This window comes from Lolium rigidum, chromosome 6, assembly GCF_022539505.1.
Source record: "Lolium rigidum isolate FL_2022 chromosome 6, APGP_CSIRO_Lrig_0.1, whole genome shotgun sequence".
In the NCBI taxonomy this organism is placed as follows: Eukaryota; Viridiplantae; Streptophyta; class Magnoliopsida; order Poales; family Poaceae; genus Lolium; species Lolium rigidum.
The window spans coordinates 261,400,850-261,417,222 of record NC_061513.1 but is presented as its reverse complement, the minus strand read 5'-3'; positions in this window follow the sequence as shown (position 1 = coordinate 261,417,222).

Sequence of the window (16,373 nt, the reverse complement as noted above, 5' to 3'; positions counted from 1 at the left end):
GCCCTTCCGCCTACTTAAAGCCTCCGTGACGAAACCCCCGCACCGAGAGCCACGATACGGAAAACATTACCGAGACGCCGTCGCCGCCGATCCCATCTCGGGGGATCCCGGAGATCGCCTCCGGCACCCCGCCGGAGAGGGGAATCATCTCCCGGAGGACTCTACACCGCCATGGTCGCCTCCGGAGTGATGAGTGAGTAGTCTACCCCTGGACTATGGGTCCATAGCAGTAGCTAGATGGTTGTCTTCTCCCCATTGTGCTATCATTGTCGGATCTTGTGAGCTGCCTATCATGATCAAGATCATCTATATGTAATTCTATATGTTGCGTTTGTTGGGATCCGATGAATAGAGAATACTTGTTATGTTGATTATCAAAGTTATGCTTATGTGTTGTTTATGATCTTGCATGCTCTCCGTTTCTAGTAGAGGCTCTGGCCAAGTTTTTACTTTTAACTCCAAGAGGGAGTACTTATGCTCGATAGTGGGTTCATGCCCGCATTGACACTCGGGACAAGTGATGTAAAGTTCTAAGGTTGTGTTGTGCTGTTGCCACTAGGGATAAAACATTGATGCTATGTCTAAGGATGTAGTTGTTGATTACATTACGCACCATACTTAATGCAATTGTCTCGTTGCTTTGCAACTTAATACCGGAGGGGTTCGGATGATAACCCGAAGGTGGACTTTTTAGGCATAGATGCAGCTTGGATGGCGGTCTATGTACTTTGTCGTAATGCCCAATTAAATCTCACTATACTCATCATGATATGTATGTGCATGGTCATGCTCTCTTTATTTGTCAATTGCCCAACCGTAATTTGTTCACCCAACATGCTGTTCGTCTTATGGGAGAGACACCTCTAGTGAACCGTGGACCCCGGTCCAATTCTCTTTACTCGAAATACAATCCACCGCAATACTTGTTTTTACTGTTTTCTCTGCAAACAATCATCTTCCACACAATACGGTTAATCCTTTGTTACAGCAAGCCGGTGAGATTGACAACCTCACCGTTTCGTTGGGGCAAAGTACTTTGGTTGTGTTGTGCAGGTTCCACGTTGGCGCCGGAATCTCCGGTGTTGCGCCGCACTACATCCCGCCGCCATCAACCTTCAACGTGCTTCTTGGCTCCTCCTGGTTCGATAAACCTTGGTTTCTTTCCGAGGGAAAACTTGCTGCTGTGCGCATCATACCTTCCTCTTGGGGTTGCCCAACGAACGTGTGAAATACACGCCATCAAGCTCTTTTTCCGGCGCCGTTGCCGGGGAGATCAAGACACGCCGCAAGGGGAGTCTCCACTTCTCAATCTCTTTACTTTGTTTTTGTCTTGCTTTATTTTATTTACTACTTTGTTTGCTGCACTAAATCAAAACACAAAAAAATTAGTTGCTAGTTTTACTTTATTTACTATCTTGTTTGCTATATCAAAAACACAAAAAATTAGTTACTTGTTTTACTTTACTTAATATCATGCATGTTTTTATTTCACTAGTTAAGCATAATGGAAAACAACAAAAATATGAGAGATATTTATGAACTTTATCTTGAATTAGGACATGATGTGTTTGAAGAGAGAATTAAAAAACCCATGGAACTTTATATGCATGCTAATGGGAATGTTATTACTATGGATGCTTTGAACACCATTGTTGCTAATGCTATGGAAAATTCTAAGCTTGGGGAAGCTGGCTCTGATGAGCATGATCTTTTTAGTCCCCCAAGCATTGAGGAGAAAATTTTATTTTATGATTACAATATGTCTCCTATATATGATGATAGCCACTTTGTTGAATTTGCTCCCACTACAACTAATAAAATTGATTATGCTTACGTGGAGAGTAATAATTTTATGCATGAGACTCATGATAAGAATGCTTTATGTGATAGTTACATTGTTGAGTTTGCTCATGATGCTACTGAAAATTATTATGAGAGAGGAAAATATGGTTGTAGAAATTTTCATGTTACTAAAACACCTCTCTATGTGCTGAAATTTTTGAAGCTACACTTGTTTTATCTTCCTATGCTTGTTACTTTGCTCTTCATGAACTTGTTTATTTACAATATTCCTATGCATAGGAAGCATTTTAGACTTAAATGTGTTTTGAATTTGCCTCTTGATGCTCTCTTTTGCTTCAAATACTATTTCTTGCGAGTGCATCATTAAAACTGCTGAGCCCATCTTAACGGCTATAAAGAAAGAACTTCTTGGGAGATAACCCATGTGTTATTTTGCTACAGTACTTTGTTTTTATTTTGTGTCTTGGAAGTTGTTTACTACTGTAGCAACCTCTCCTTATCTTAGTTTTGTGTTTTGTTGTGCCAAGTTAAGCCGTTGATAGAAAAGTAAGTACTAGATTTGGATTACTGCGCAGTTCCAGATTTCTTTGCTGTCACGAATCTGGGTCTAATTCTCTGTAGGTAACTCAGAAAATTATGCCAATTTACGTGAGTGATCCTCAGATATGTACGCAACTTTCATTCAATTGGAGCATTTTCGTTTGAGCAAGTCTGGTGCAATTTTAAAATTCGTCAATACGAACTGTTCTGTTTTGACAGATTCTGTCTTTTATTTCGCATTGCCTCTTTCGCTATGTTGGATGAATTTCTTTGATCCACTAATGTCCAGTAGCATTATGCAATGTCCAGAAGTGTTAAGAATGATTGTGTCACCTCTGAATATGTCAATTTATATTGTGCACTAACCCTCTAATGAGTTGTTTCGAGTTTGGTGTGGAGGAAGTTTTCAAGGATCAAGAGAGGAGTATGATGCAATATTATCAAGGAGAGTGAAAAGCTCTAAGCTTGGGGATGCACCCGGTGGTTCACCCCTGCATATATCAAGAAGACTCAAGCGTCTAAGCTTGGGGATGCCCAAGGCATCCCCTTCTTCATCGACAACATTATCAGGTTCCTCCCCTGAAACTATATTTTTATTCGGCCACATCTTATGTGCTTTTTCTTGGAGCGTCGGTTTGTTTTTGTTTTTTGTTTTGTTTGAATAAAATGGATCCTAGCATTCACTTTATGGGAGAGATACACGCTCCGCTGTAGCATATGGACAAGTATGTCCTTGGTTTCTACTCATAGTATTCATGGCGAAGTTTCTCCTTCGTTAAATTGTTATATGGTTGGAATTGGAAAATGATACATGTAGTAATTGCTATAAATGTCTTGGGTAATGTGATACTTGGCAATTGTTGTGCTCATGTTTAAGCTCTTGCATCATATGCTTTGCACCCATTAATGAAGAAATACATAGAGCATGCTAAAATTTGGTTTGCATATTTGGTTTCTCTAAGGTCTAGATAATTTCTAGTATTGAGTTTGAACAACAAGGAAGACGGTGTAGAGTCTTATAATGTTTTCAATATGTCTTTTATGTGAGTTTTGCTGCACCGGTTCATCCTTGTGTTTGTTTCAAATAAGCCTTGCTAGCCTAAACCTTGTATCGAGAGGGAATACTTCTCATGCATCCAAAATACTTGAGCCAACCACTATGCCATTTGTGTCCACCATACCTACCTATACTGCATGGTATTTTTCCGCCATTCCAAAGTAAATTGCTTGAGTGCTACCTTTAAAATTCCATCATTCACCTTTGCAATATATAGCTCATGGGACAAATAGCTTAAAAACTATTGTGGTATTGAATATGTAATTATGCACTTTATCTCTTATTAAGTTGCTTGTTGTGCGATAACCATGTTTATCGGGGAACGCCATCAACTCATTGTTGAATTTCATGTGAGTTGCTATGCATGTTCGTCTTGTCCGAAGTAAGGGCGATCTACACCGAGTTGAATGGTTTGAGCATGCATATTGTGAGAGAAGAACATTGGGCCGCTAACTAAAGCCATGATTCATGGTGGAAGTTTCAGTTTTGGACAAATATCCTCAAATCTCTAACGAGAAAAGAATTAATTGTTGTCAAATGCTTAAAGCATTAAAAGAGGAGTCCATTATCTCGTTGTCTATGTTGTCCCGGTATGGATGTCTAAGTTGAGAATAATCAAAAGCGAGAAATCCAAATGCGAGCTTTCTCCTTAGACCTTTGTACAGAGCGGCATAGAGGTACCCCTTTGTGAAACTTGGTTAAAGCATATGTATTGCGGTGATAATCCAGGTAGTCCAAGCTAATTAGGACAAGGTGCGGGCACTATTAGTACACTATGCATGAGGCTTGCAACTTATAAGATATAATTTACATGATGCATATGCTTTATTACTACCGTTGACAAAATTGTTTCATGTTTTCAAAATCAAAGCTCTAGCACAAATATAGCAATCGATGCTTTTCCTCTATGAGGACCATTCTTTTACTTTCAATGTTGAGTCAGCTCACCTATTTCTCTCCACCTCAAGAGGCAAACACTTGTGTGAACTCGTGCATTGATTCTTACATACTTGCTTATTGCACTTATTATATTACTCTATGTTGACAATATCCATGAGATATATATGTTACAAGTTGAAAGCAACCGCTGAAACTTAATCTTCTTTTGTGTTGCTTCAATATCTTTACTTTGAATTATTGCTTTATGAGTTAACTCTTATGCAAGACTTATTGATGCTTGTCTTGAAGTGCTATTCATGAAAAGTCTTTGCTTTATGATTCACTTGTTTACTCATGTCATCACCATTGTTTTGATCGCTGCATTCTCTACATATGCTTTACAAATAGTATGATCAAGTTTATGATGGCATGTCACTCCAGTAAATTATATTTGTTATCGTTTTACCTCGCTCGGGACGAGCGGAACTAAGCTTGGGGATGCTGATACGTCTCCAACGTATCGATAATTTCTTGTGTTCCATGCCACATTATTGATGTTATCTACATGTTTTATGCACACTTTATGTCATATTCGTGCATTTTCCGGAACTAACCTATTAACAAGATGCCGAAGTGCCGCTTGTCGTTTTCTGCTGTTTTTGGTTTCAGAAATCCTAGTAAAGAAATATTCTCGGAATTGGACGAAATAAAAGCCCAGAGGCCTATTTTCTCACGAAGCTTCCGTAAGACCGAAGACGAGACGAAGAGGGGCCACGGGGTGGCCAAACCCTAGGGCGGCGCGGCCCCACCCCCGGCCGCGCCGGCCCGTGGTTTGGGCCCCCGTGCCGCCTCTCGACTTGCCCTTCCGCCTACTTAAAGCCTCCGTGATGAAACCCCCGTACCGAGAGCCACGATACGGAAAACATTACTGAGACGCCGTCGCCGCCGATCCCATCTCGGGGGATCCTGGAGATCGCCTCCGGCACCCTGCCGGAGAGGGAAATCATCTCCCGGAGGACTCTACACCGCCATGGTCGCCTCCGGAGTGATGAGTGAGTAGTCTACCCCTGGACTATGGGTCCATAGCAGTAGCTAGATGGTTGTCTTCTCCCCATTGTGCTATCATTGCCGGATCTTGTGAGCTGCCTATCATGATCAAGATCATCTATATGTAATTCTATATGTTGCGTTTGTTGGGATCCGATGAATAGAGAATACTTGTTATGTTGATTATCAAAGTTATGCTTATGTGTTGTTTATGATCTTGCATGCTCTCCGTTTCTAGTAGAGGCTCGGCCAAGTTTTTACTTTTAACTCCAAGAGGGAGTACTTATGCTCGATAGTGGGTTCATGCCCGCATTGACACCGGGACAAGTGACGAAAGTTCTAAGGTTGTGTTGTGATGTTGCCACTAGGGATAAAACATTGATGCTATGTCTAAGGATGTAGTTGTTGATTACATTACGCACCATACTTAATGCAATTGTCTCGTTGCTTTGCAACTTAATACCGGAGGGGGTTCGGATGATAACCTCGAAGGTGGACTTTTTAGGCATAGATGCAGTTGGATGGCGGTCTATGTACTTTGTCGTAATGCCCAATTAAATCTCACTATACTCATCATGATATGTATGTGCATGGTCATGCTCTCTTTATTTGTCAATTGCCCAACCGTAATTTGTTCACCCAACATGCTGTTCGTCTTATGGGAGAGACACCTCTAGTGAACCGTGGACCCCGGTCCAATTCTCTTTACTCGAAATACAATCCACCGCAATACTTGTTTTTACCGTTTTCTCTCGCAAACAATCATCTTCCACACAATACGGTTAATCCTTTGTTACAGCAAGCCGGTGAGATTGACAACCTCACCTGTTTCGTTGGGGCAAAGTACTTTGGTTGTGTTGTGCAGGTTCCACGTTGGCGCCGGAATCTCCGGTGTTGCGCCGCACTACATCCCGCCGCCATCAACCTTCAACGTGCTTCTTGGCTCCTCCTGGTTCGATAAACCTTGGTTTCTTTCTGAGGGAAAACTTGCTGCTGTGCGCATCATACCTTCCTCTTGGGGTTGCCCAACGAACGTGTGAAATACACGCCATCGGGGCTAAACCCTAAACCCCGCGGAGGCCTTTAGTCGCGGTTGGCCGGAAGAACCGCGACTAAAGGTCCTCCGCCCCGGCGCCGCCTCGCGGCCCACGTGGACGGGCCTTTAGTCGCGGTTCGTAAGGAACCGCGACTAAAGGGGGGGGCCTTTAGTCGCGCTACTTTGGTCGCGGTTGCGCCACCGCGACTAATGGCAGTTGCCAACCGCGACCAAAGCCCCTTTTTCCACCAAAGGATACAGACGGAGGTGTTGGCCGAGCTTGTAGAGGCGCAGCAGGATGAGTTGGGATGGAAGCGGAGAGGTCCGGCATCGGGACGAGCGAGAAAGGCACGGTAGCCACGCGTGGGGATCAAGCCGGCGACATAGGCTTGAGGTGCCACCTCGGCCGTTGAGGAGACGAGCAGGATGGTCACGCCGCACGCAATCGAGGCGGAGCAGCATGATGTGCCGCTGCAGCTTCAGTTTGAACATTTGGTACTACTGCAGCTCGATTCGCGTCCGCCTACGGTTCCATCCGGGGAAAGCAGAGCCATGGCGCTGGTGGAAGAGGTCCAAAGCGGTGCTGGACCCAGGCGGCGATGGCAGGCTAGGTTGCCTGGATACGGCGATACGGATACGGATACGGATACCGCATACGCTGATACGTCGATTTTCCAAAAACACCGATACGGGGATACGTTTGTATACATATAATTTTTAATAACATATACAAATTACTGATTTTTTTACAAGAAAAACTACTATATAAGAGTACCTAGAGTTTGTTTGCATAATTAATAGCTTCACAACTCCAGCGTTCTCTTAGTCGTTTCTCCACCTTGCTCTGAAGTAACGATTTAGTTTCTTTTTAAAAAAATGAAAAATCAGCTGCTACGTACATGATAGGTATCCGCAGGTATCTGATACGTATCCGAGTATCCGGCAGTATCCGATACGGATATGTGAGTTTTCTGAAGTATCCGTGCAACGTAGATGGCAGGTGACCAGCTCGTCGAAGGTCGATGTGGAGCCGATGTGGAGCCGTGCCGCTACAGCTCCTCACGAGTCCATTGAGGGCAAAATCAGTATCACTAGGCGAGATGAAAAATACGCACTGTGCGAGATTGCGACTTGCCACTGGTTCTCAAAAAAACTGACGATCGGCATGGCGAAGTCTTAAAGTCATAAAATCTCATTATCGTAAAGAGACGAAGACCAAAAAAAATTTTCAACTAGAACTATTTAAAATTTGATCATACATTGCAACGTATGGGTATGCCAGGAATAAAACGGACCGATTCATATGGACCGATCCATCCGTTCAGCAAATTTAGATCGCAGATACGGCGGGTCAGACATCACACATCTTCTCGCATCCACTCCTTGGCCACCCCGGATCCTCCCACCAGTGGCACCCAAGGCACAAATAGAAGCAACTCGTTGACCAAACCCTTGCTCACCATCTCCGCAAACAATGTTACCGTCTGCACTTTGGGTCGTTGTTACCCTCGGCTCTTTTCACCGGATCCTGCTGCCTAGAAACCATGTTCTCTTGCCGCCGTTTTGCACCATGGCCACAAGAGCTTGCTAGATGTTGCCGTCCCTGGCCGTCGTGAAGAGTGTTTCCCCAGTTTCCAGCAAAGCCGCATACCGCACACGTTGACGGAGTTTGACTGCCTTCTGGGATCCATCCCGCCACCGGCCGCTACACCAACTGTTCGCTGGCCACACGCTCGGGCGCGTCACTAGCATGTGCCCCCACAACCTGCTCGTCCAATCGTCTGACCGCGTTTGAGGTATGTTCACCCCCTCCTCCTTTGTTTGACGTCGCAAACATGATGCACGACCACTACATGCTGTTGCCGCGTAGGGGTGGCTCATCGAAGAAGTGCAAGGTCAACATCGATCATGATCGAGAAGGTGGCCACGTGCGCCTTATGAGGGTCTACTTCTACCTAACCGATCTAGTGTTTAACGTGAAGATATTTTGTCACTGCTATCGGATGTCCAGAACGTTGTTGCTGGAGATTCTCGATGGTGTGAGGGAATATGATGACTACTTTGAGGCCAAGCTCGATGCTACCAGTAAGGTTGGCTTATCTTCTTACTAAAAATGTTCCGTGACCATTTGGAAGCTTGCATATGGAGTACCAGGTGATCTCATTGATGAGTACTTGCACATGTCTTGAGGCCATGTACAGGTTTTGCAACACAATTATTGCGGTGCTTGGCAAATTTTATCTCAGAGTGCCAAACACCGAAGACACTGCCTTCCTCTTGTCCATCAACGAAAAGAGGAGGGGTTGCTTGGATGCTGAGTAGCATAGAATGCATGCATTGGGAGTGGTGGAACTATCATTTTGGTTGGCAAGGGCAGTTCAAAGGGTATCCGGTCGGAGGGATGTATGGTCATTCTAGAGGTAGTTGTATCGCAGGACCTATTGATTTGGCAGTCCTTCTTCGACATGGCAGGATCTAACAATGATATCAATGTGATCCAACACTCACTGGTATTTGCTAGCCTTGTAGAAGGCGATGCTCCTCTTGTTTCCTATGAGATCAATGGTAATCCTTATGACAAGGGTTATTATCTAGTTGATAGCATCTAGCCTTTCGTGTCCACCTTTGTCAAGACAACCCACAACTCCGAAGATGGGAAATGTAAGAGGTTCACGAAAGAGCAAGAGGCAAGAGGCTGCTCGGAATGAACTGGAACGAGCATTTGGTGTGCTTTAATCAAAGTGTGCTATTGTTCAGCACCCTGCTAGAATCTGGAGCACACAGGAAGGATGTGGGAGGTGATGACAACATGTGTGATCATGTACAACATGATTGTTGAGGACGAGCGTGGTGACAACATCTATGACCAAGGCTGGAAATTTGAGGGTAACTTGGTTGAGCCACAATCCGGGTCCACGTCTTGGGAATAATGTACGTGCATCATACGTTACGTGATAGAACCACTCATGACCAGCTTCAAGCCGACTTGATTGAGTGAAAGAGCATGCTCTATCTCTACGTTTTTGTGTGTTTGATAACAACACTTGAATAAGAATTTTACCGTATGTTCTCAAGTGTGTAGGATTCGATTTTAGCACTACGGATGATGACCCACCTTTTTATATTGGTCCAATATCTAGTTCTTCTGAATTGGATGGTTGATCTTTATGGTTGGTGAATGAGGTCTTGTTGAGGAGAAGTGTATATGTGAAGAGGAAGTGAAGAGGAGCGTGAAAATGTTCCCAGGTCGGATCATCCGACACCCAGGGGCCTCAAACTTTCCCCAACGTTTACTGCCAGTATATGGGGCGGACGGAAATTCCATCCGCCCCCAGGATACATTTTTTATCTGGCACCAGATCAGAGCGTCCAATGGGTCGGAGATTGCCCGGAAGTTTGGGGCCAGATGTGATTTTCATCCGACCCCCATCAGAGCGTCTAGTAGCCAAAGCCACGCCTTGACGTTCGCCATGTATTTGGGGCGGATAGAAATAGCTTCCGGCCCCCAATATCCGGGGCTGGCTTGACCATCCGCCCCCAGCATCAACATCGCCGAGCCCGGATCATCCAGGGAGGCATCCCCCTCCCTAGCCAACCAAATCCCTTCAGACTTTGGGAATTGAAGGAGGAGGGCTAGATCTACCTATATATCCAAGAAATTTCTTGATTCCCTACTCATCCTTTGGTGGACTTGGAAACCCTAGATCTCCTTTGTGGGGTCCTTGTTGTTGAAGGCATCTTGTTTTATACCTTCTTCTGACTAGTCAGTGATGTCATTGGGAGCTTCCGTCCTTTGTGGAGTTCGCCTCAACCTTGTGTGAAGGCTAGACACCTTGATCGTCTTTTGTTATTGGAGAAGTAGGTACGCCTTTGTTATGTGTCTACGAGGAATAAGGTGACGCCTTTTGTGGCGGTTGGCACCTTCGTGGCGTCACACCTCCTAAACATAGACGTACCTCCTTTTGTGGAGGGAACTACGTGAAACATATCGTGTCTCCTCGTACCCACTCTTTTCCCGAGTCACACTGCTTCCCTATATACTTGTTTATCATCGTTTGTTTCCTTGTTCTTGTTTGCATTGTATTTATGCTCACATTTACGATACCGCAACCACCTTTACGTTTCCACAACCCACATAAAAAATGAAATAGATAAAATTCTTGGTGCCTCCAATTCAACCCCACTTCTAGTCGCTACTTAACCCTTTCATTGAGTATATATGGGAAACCAACACGGTGGAGTTGGGGACACAAGGCAAGAACTTTATTTTGCAGGTTGCTAGAAGAGGAGAAGGAAAAATTCAGCTTCTAAGCCAATTCCCTGAGGATTCGATATAAACCCTCGAGTCATCTTCGTGGGGAAAATACGCTTGCTACAACACTTTGCACTTGGAATCCCAACGAATTGGTACACACTGATTGTTGCCATCACCCTCCTTACCTTCCTCATGAGATTTGTCCTTTGCGGGGGCAGATTCAATGAGTAGATTTGGAGCGGAAGCAACCATGGGAGGTGCTTAGGCACTTGGAGTGGAAGTTTTTTAGGGGCAAGAAACCCGACAAGTATAGATTGGATTGAGCTAAAATGGATGACTCCAAATTCTTGAGGTCATCCAAAGTAGCTGGAATGCTCTCCGTTGTCGACGGAGCCACTACCCCGTCGGGTAAGGTTTCACTCCCTTTCTCATCGCCCGTTGTCTTTAGCGGTTAAGCCCGAATAAGAGACTAGCCTCTAATACCAATTGAATGGGTAGATAGAGCGAATAGAGGGGGTGGATAGGCGCTACACAATTTTCAACCATTTTCAAGTTTTATGGCTCTCCGAGAAGGAAAGGTGAATGCTTTAGAAAGTAGATGATCCTATATGATGCAATGGTATACAAGCAAGCATATAAGAGTATAAATAAGTAAAGAGCAAGTAAAGGTGTCGAGAAAAGCAGGCCGATCGAATACGAGACACGCAAGATGTTTCTTGTAGTTCCTTCCTAAGGGAAGTACGTCCACGTTGAGGGAGTGTGGCGCCACGAAGAGTGCCAACCGCCACAAAGGCATCACCCTATTCGTCGGTGAGCACACCACACAGGTGTACCCACTTCTCCACTAAGGAAGCTGGTCGAGGTGGCAAACCTTCACATGGTTGGGGTGAGCTCCACAAAAACGGAGGCTCCCAACACCATCTAGGGCTTGAACAACACCAAGCAATACCTCTAGATGAGCTCTCTACAAGGATCCCCATAGAAGGAGATCTAGGGTTCCAAGATCCACAGAAAGAGTCAAGGAAAATTTGAATCTTATTTGGTAGATAGTTAGATCTGGCCCTCCTCCTTCGATCCCCCAAAGATGGGGTGATTTGGCTGGCTAGGTAGGGAGATCCATAGATTTGAAGCTTGGAAACAATGGAAGAGAGAGAATGTTCTTCAGATTCAGACGTATAGATTTGTCGTGGGAGAAGAAGACCCCTTTTATACACGCCTAAGATGGACATTGCATAGTCAGGGGATCGCATGGTCTAGTGTCTACGCAGTTCACGCAAAGACCAGTCTCCTGGTGTGTGTGTGGGGGCGGGGGGGCATGGTCCCCCCTCTAAGAGTAGATATGTTTTTGTGCATCTTCCAGGGCACCCAGTGAGGGAGGGTGGGGATGATCCGGGCCTCGTTAGGCCAAATAATCTGCCCCCTTACTAGGAGTATCCTTCTTCTCTTTGCCTCCTTTATTTATTTCTCATCATCCTATTGCACACACACACAAACAAAACCCTACCACCTAGTCCCAGCGCAGACTAAAACTCGATGAACATCTTTAAATTTTGTGGATCATCAACCTCACGTGTTCGATTGAAATACCTACACACTTGAGCACACAGTGAGGCCGATTTGCATGCTGACAACAACACACAAAACCTCGAGGGATAGAGCTTGCTCTTTCAAATACAAACACATGAGGAATCTGCAAGATCGACCACGAGAGGAGCATCCTGAAAACTTTGTAGAAAATACCCCAAGGAAAAGGAGTACCACAAATAATTCCTTTGAGGTCCATACAAACACACCAAAACCTTGCAATTTCCACCATTGGCATAATGCCCGCCAGAAGAGGAGCCGAACATCGCAATATCCACATGAGTTGGGGCAGAGTCAAGAGTAAATATCTCATCATCTAACAAAACTAATTCTGATCTTTAAGTTGCCACTATAGTAAACATCTCCTTTCATGCAACTTTTGTACTAGTCATGTTCCGAGTAGAATTCGATGACTCGTGACATTTCAATACCGGGGGATTTTTTCATATTTCCAAATTTCCGAATCCGCTAGTGGCAAATCGACTAACCTTTAACTAGGCGCTCGGCTATTACGCGATCAAATGAGAAATAGTTGTTTCTTTTTTTTCATGAAAACATAAAAGCTTTGAGTGTCAATTCATTGATAGAAAAGGAGTTTACCTTACAAGCCTAAGACAAAGCTGGGACACCCACACACACCCAACACTCAAACCTAGACTATGACAAAAAGCCGAAATCCATCGAGTGCGCCTCTAAGACGCTATTGTGCGACCTCCTCCGCTAAACAAAACCCATGCCGATGAAATTCGTGGTGCTTGTGCATCGAAAGTACCAAGAACCTGCAAGCCGTATCCAAGACGCGTACCCGGATCCCGCTAGCTCACCACGGGCTCAGCTGGGAGCATTGCTGCTCCGGCCTCAGCCCAAATCCAGGTACGCCTTCGGCTCAGCGGCAACCTCCCAGCAACCTCCACGGACGTGCAGTCTTCGGCACACCTCCATCAAGCATAGAGGCCAGCCCACCACTGCTCATCCAAAGGCTTGCGTTGTCTGAGGAAGATCCTTGTCGCGCAAGCCACCACGATATCCATCAAGAGGCCGACGCCCCACCTGCATCGCAAGACGCCTCCCATGTGGCAAACACAGAGATCCCCGAGGAAGAACCAGTACTGCCCGAACTCAAGTTCCCAAGATGACGCCTCCAAGAAGGGTAGAACGTCAAAGACACCGTCGTCGCCCGATTTGCCATGAAAAATATGAGGTTTTGACCCGGAACCTGACATCCTAGATGAGGGAGGTGTCGGAACTCCTCGATTTTCCATGCCAAATATGAGGTTTTGACCCAGAACCTGACATCCTGGGTGAGGGAGGTGTCGGAACTCCTCGATGAGGCCACACAAGAAACGGCGTCCTCAGGCATCGCCGTTACTAGCCCCGAAAGGCAGGGCTTTCACCCGGAGCATGGTACCGCACCACCGCAAGTAGTGTCTGCCCTTCACCTAGAGCTCACGCGCTGACCTTTCCACTCAAAGCACGAGCCTTGCTAGGGCAACCCGACGGCAGCATGTCCAGTGCGCCAGATCAGGGGGCATCCATGCAACAAAGGGGGCAAGCCGCCGGCAAGGGGCACCACCAAACCGCAAGCAGCTGATACGTCTCCAACGTATCGATAATTTCTCGTGTTCCATGCCATATTATTGATGATACCTACATGTTTTATGCACACTTTATGTCATATTCGTGCATTTTCTGGAACTAACCTATTAACAAGATTCCGAAGAGCCGATTGTCGTTTTCTCGCTGTTTTTGGTTTCGAAATCCTAGTAACGAAATATTCTCGGAATTGGACGAAATCAACGCCCAGGGTCCTATTTTGCCACGAAGCTTCCGGAAGACCGAAGAGGAGTCGAAGTGGGGCCACGAGGAGCCGCCACCATAGGGCGGCGGGGCCCAGGCCTTGGCCGCACCGACCTGTGGTGTGGGGCCCTCGTGTGGCCCCCCACGTTTCCCTTCCGCCTACTTAAAGCCTCCGTCGCGAAAACCCCGATACGAAGAACCACGATACGGAAAACCTTCCAGAGACGCCGCCGCCGCCAATCCCATCTCGGGGGATTCGGAGATCTCCTCCGGCACCCCGCCGGAGAGGGGATTCATCTCCCGGAGGACTCTTCACCGCCATGGTCGCCTCCGGAGTGATGAGTGAGTAGTTCACCCCTGGACTATGGGTCCATAGCAGTAGCTAGATGGTTGTCTTCTCCTCATTGTGCTTCATTGTTGGATCTTGTGAGCTGCCTAACATGATCAAGATCATCTATCCGTAATACTATATGTTGTGTTTATCGGGATCCGATGGATAGAGAATACTATGTTATGTTAATTATCAAGTTATTACCTATGTGTTGTTTATGATCTTGCATGCTCTCCGTTATTAGTAGAGGCTCGGCCAAGTTTTTGCTCTTAACTCCAAGAGGGAGTATTTATGCTCGATAGTGGGTTCATGCCTACATTGATACCGGGACGATGTGATGAAAGTTCTAAGGTTGTGTTGTGCTCGTTGCCACTAGGGATAAAACATTGATGCTATGTCTAAGGATGTAGTTGTTGATTACATTACGCACCATACTTAATGCAATTGTCCGTAGCTTTGCAACTTAATACCGGAAGGGGTTCGGATGATAACCCGAAGGTGGAATTTTCGAGCATAGATGCAGTTGGATGGCGGTCTATGTACTTTGTCGTAATGCCCAATTAAATCTCACTATATTTATCATGACATGTATGTGCATTGTTATGCCATCTCTATTTGTCAATTGCCCGACTGTAATTTGTTCACCCAACATGCTTTTATCTTATGGGAGAGACACCTCTAGTGAACTGTGGACCCCGGTCCATTCTTTTATACTGAAATACAAATCTGCTGCAATAATTGTTCTTTACTGTTTTCTCTGCAAACAATCATCTTCCACACAATACGGTTAATTCTTTGTTACAGCAAGCCGGTGAGATTGACAACCTCACTGTTTCGTTGGGGCAAAGTACTTTGGTTGTGTTGTGCAGGTTTCACGTTGGCGCCGGAATCTCTGGTGTTGCACCGCACTACATCCCGCCGCCATCAACCTTCAACGTGCTTCTTGACTCCTACTGGTTCGATTAAACCTTGGTTTCTAACTGAGGGAAACTTGCCGCTGTGCGCATCACATCTTCCTCTTGGGGTTCCCAACGGACGTGTCAATTACACGCATCAAGCAAATTTACGGCGCCGTTGTCGGGGAGATCAAGACACGCTGCAAGGGGAGTCTCCACTTCCCAACCTCTTTACTTTGTTTTTGTCTTGCTTTATTTTATTTACTACTTTGTTTGCTGCATTATATCAAAACACAAAAAAATTAGTTGCTAGTTTTACTTTATTTACTTGTCTTGTTTGCTATATCAAAAACACAAAAAAATTAGTTTACTTGCATTTACTTTATCTAGTTTGCTTTATTTACTACTGCTAAAATGGCCACCCCTGAAAATACTAAGTTGTGTGACTTCACTAGCACAAATAATAATGATTTCTTATGCACACCTATTGCTCCACCTGCTACTACAGCGGAATTCTTTGAAATTAAACCTGCTTTCATCGAATCTTGTTATGCGAGAGCAATTTTCTCGGTGTTAGTTCCGATGATGCTCGCTGCCCATCTCAATAATTTTGTTGAATTGTGTGAAATGCAAAAGTATAAAGATGTAGATGGTGACATTATAAAATTAAAATTGTTTCCTTTCTCATTAAGAGGAAGAGCTAAAGATTGGTTGCTATCTCTCGCCTAAGAATAGTATTGATTCCTGGACTAAATGCAAGGATGCTTTTATTGGTAGATATTATCCCCCTGCTAAAATTATATCTTTGAGGAGTAGCATAATGAATTTTAAACAATTGGATAATGAACATGTTGCTCAAGCTTGGGAAAGAATGAAATCTTTGGTTAAAAATTGCCCAACCCATGGACTGACTACTTGGATGATCATCCAAACCTTCTATGCAGGACTAAAATTTTCTTCGCGGAATTTATTGGATTCAGCTGCTGGAGGTACCTTTTAATAAAGGCAAGATACATGTGTATAGTGCTATTCCCGGGATCACTGATAGCACACACATTACAAAATACAGTAATCATTGCAATAGTATCAAATTTCTACATCGCTGATCCAGAGGGTAAAGTAAAACCTTACAAATTGCATAGTCATAT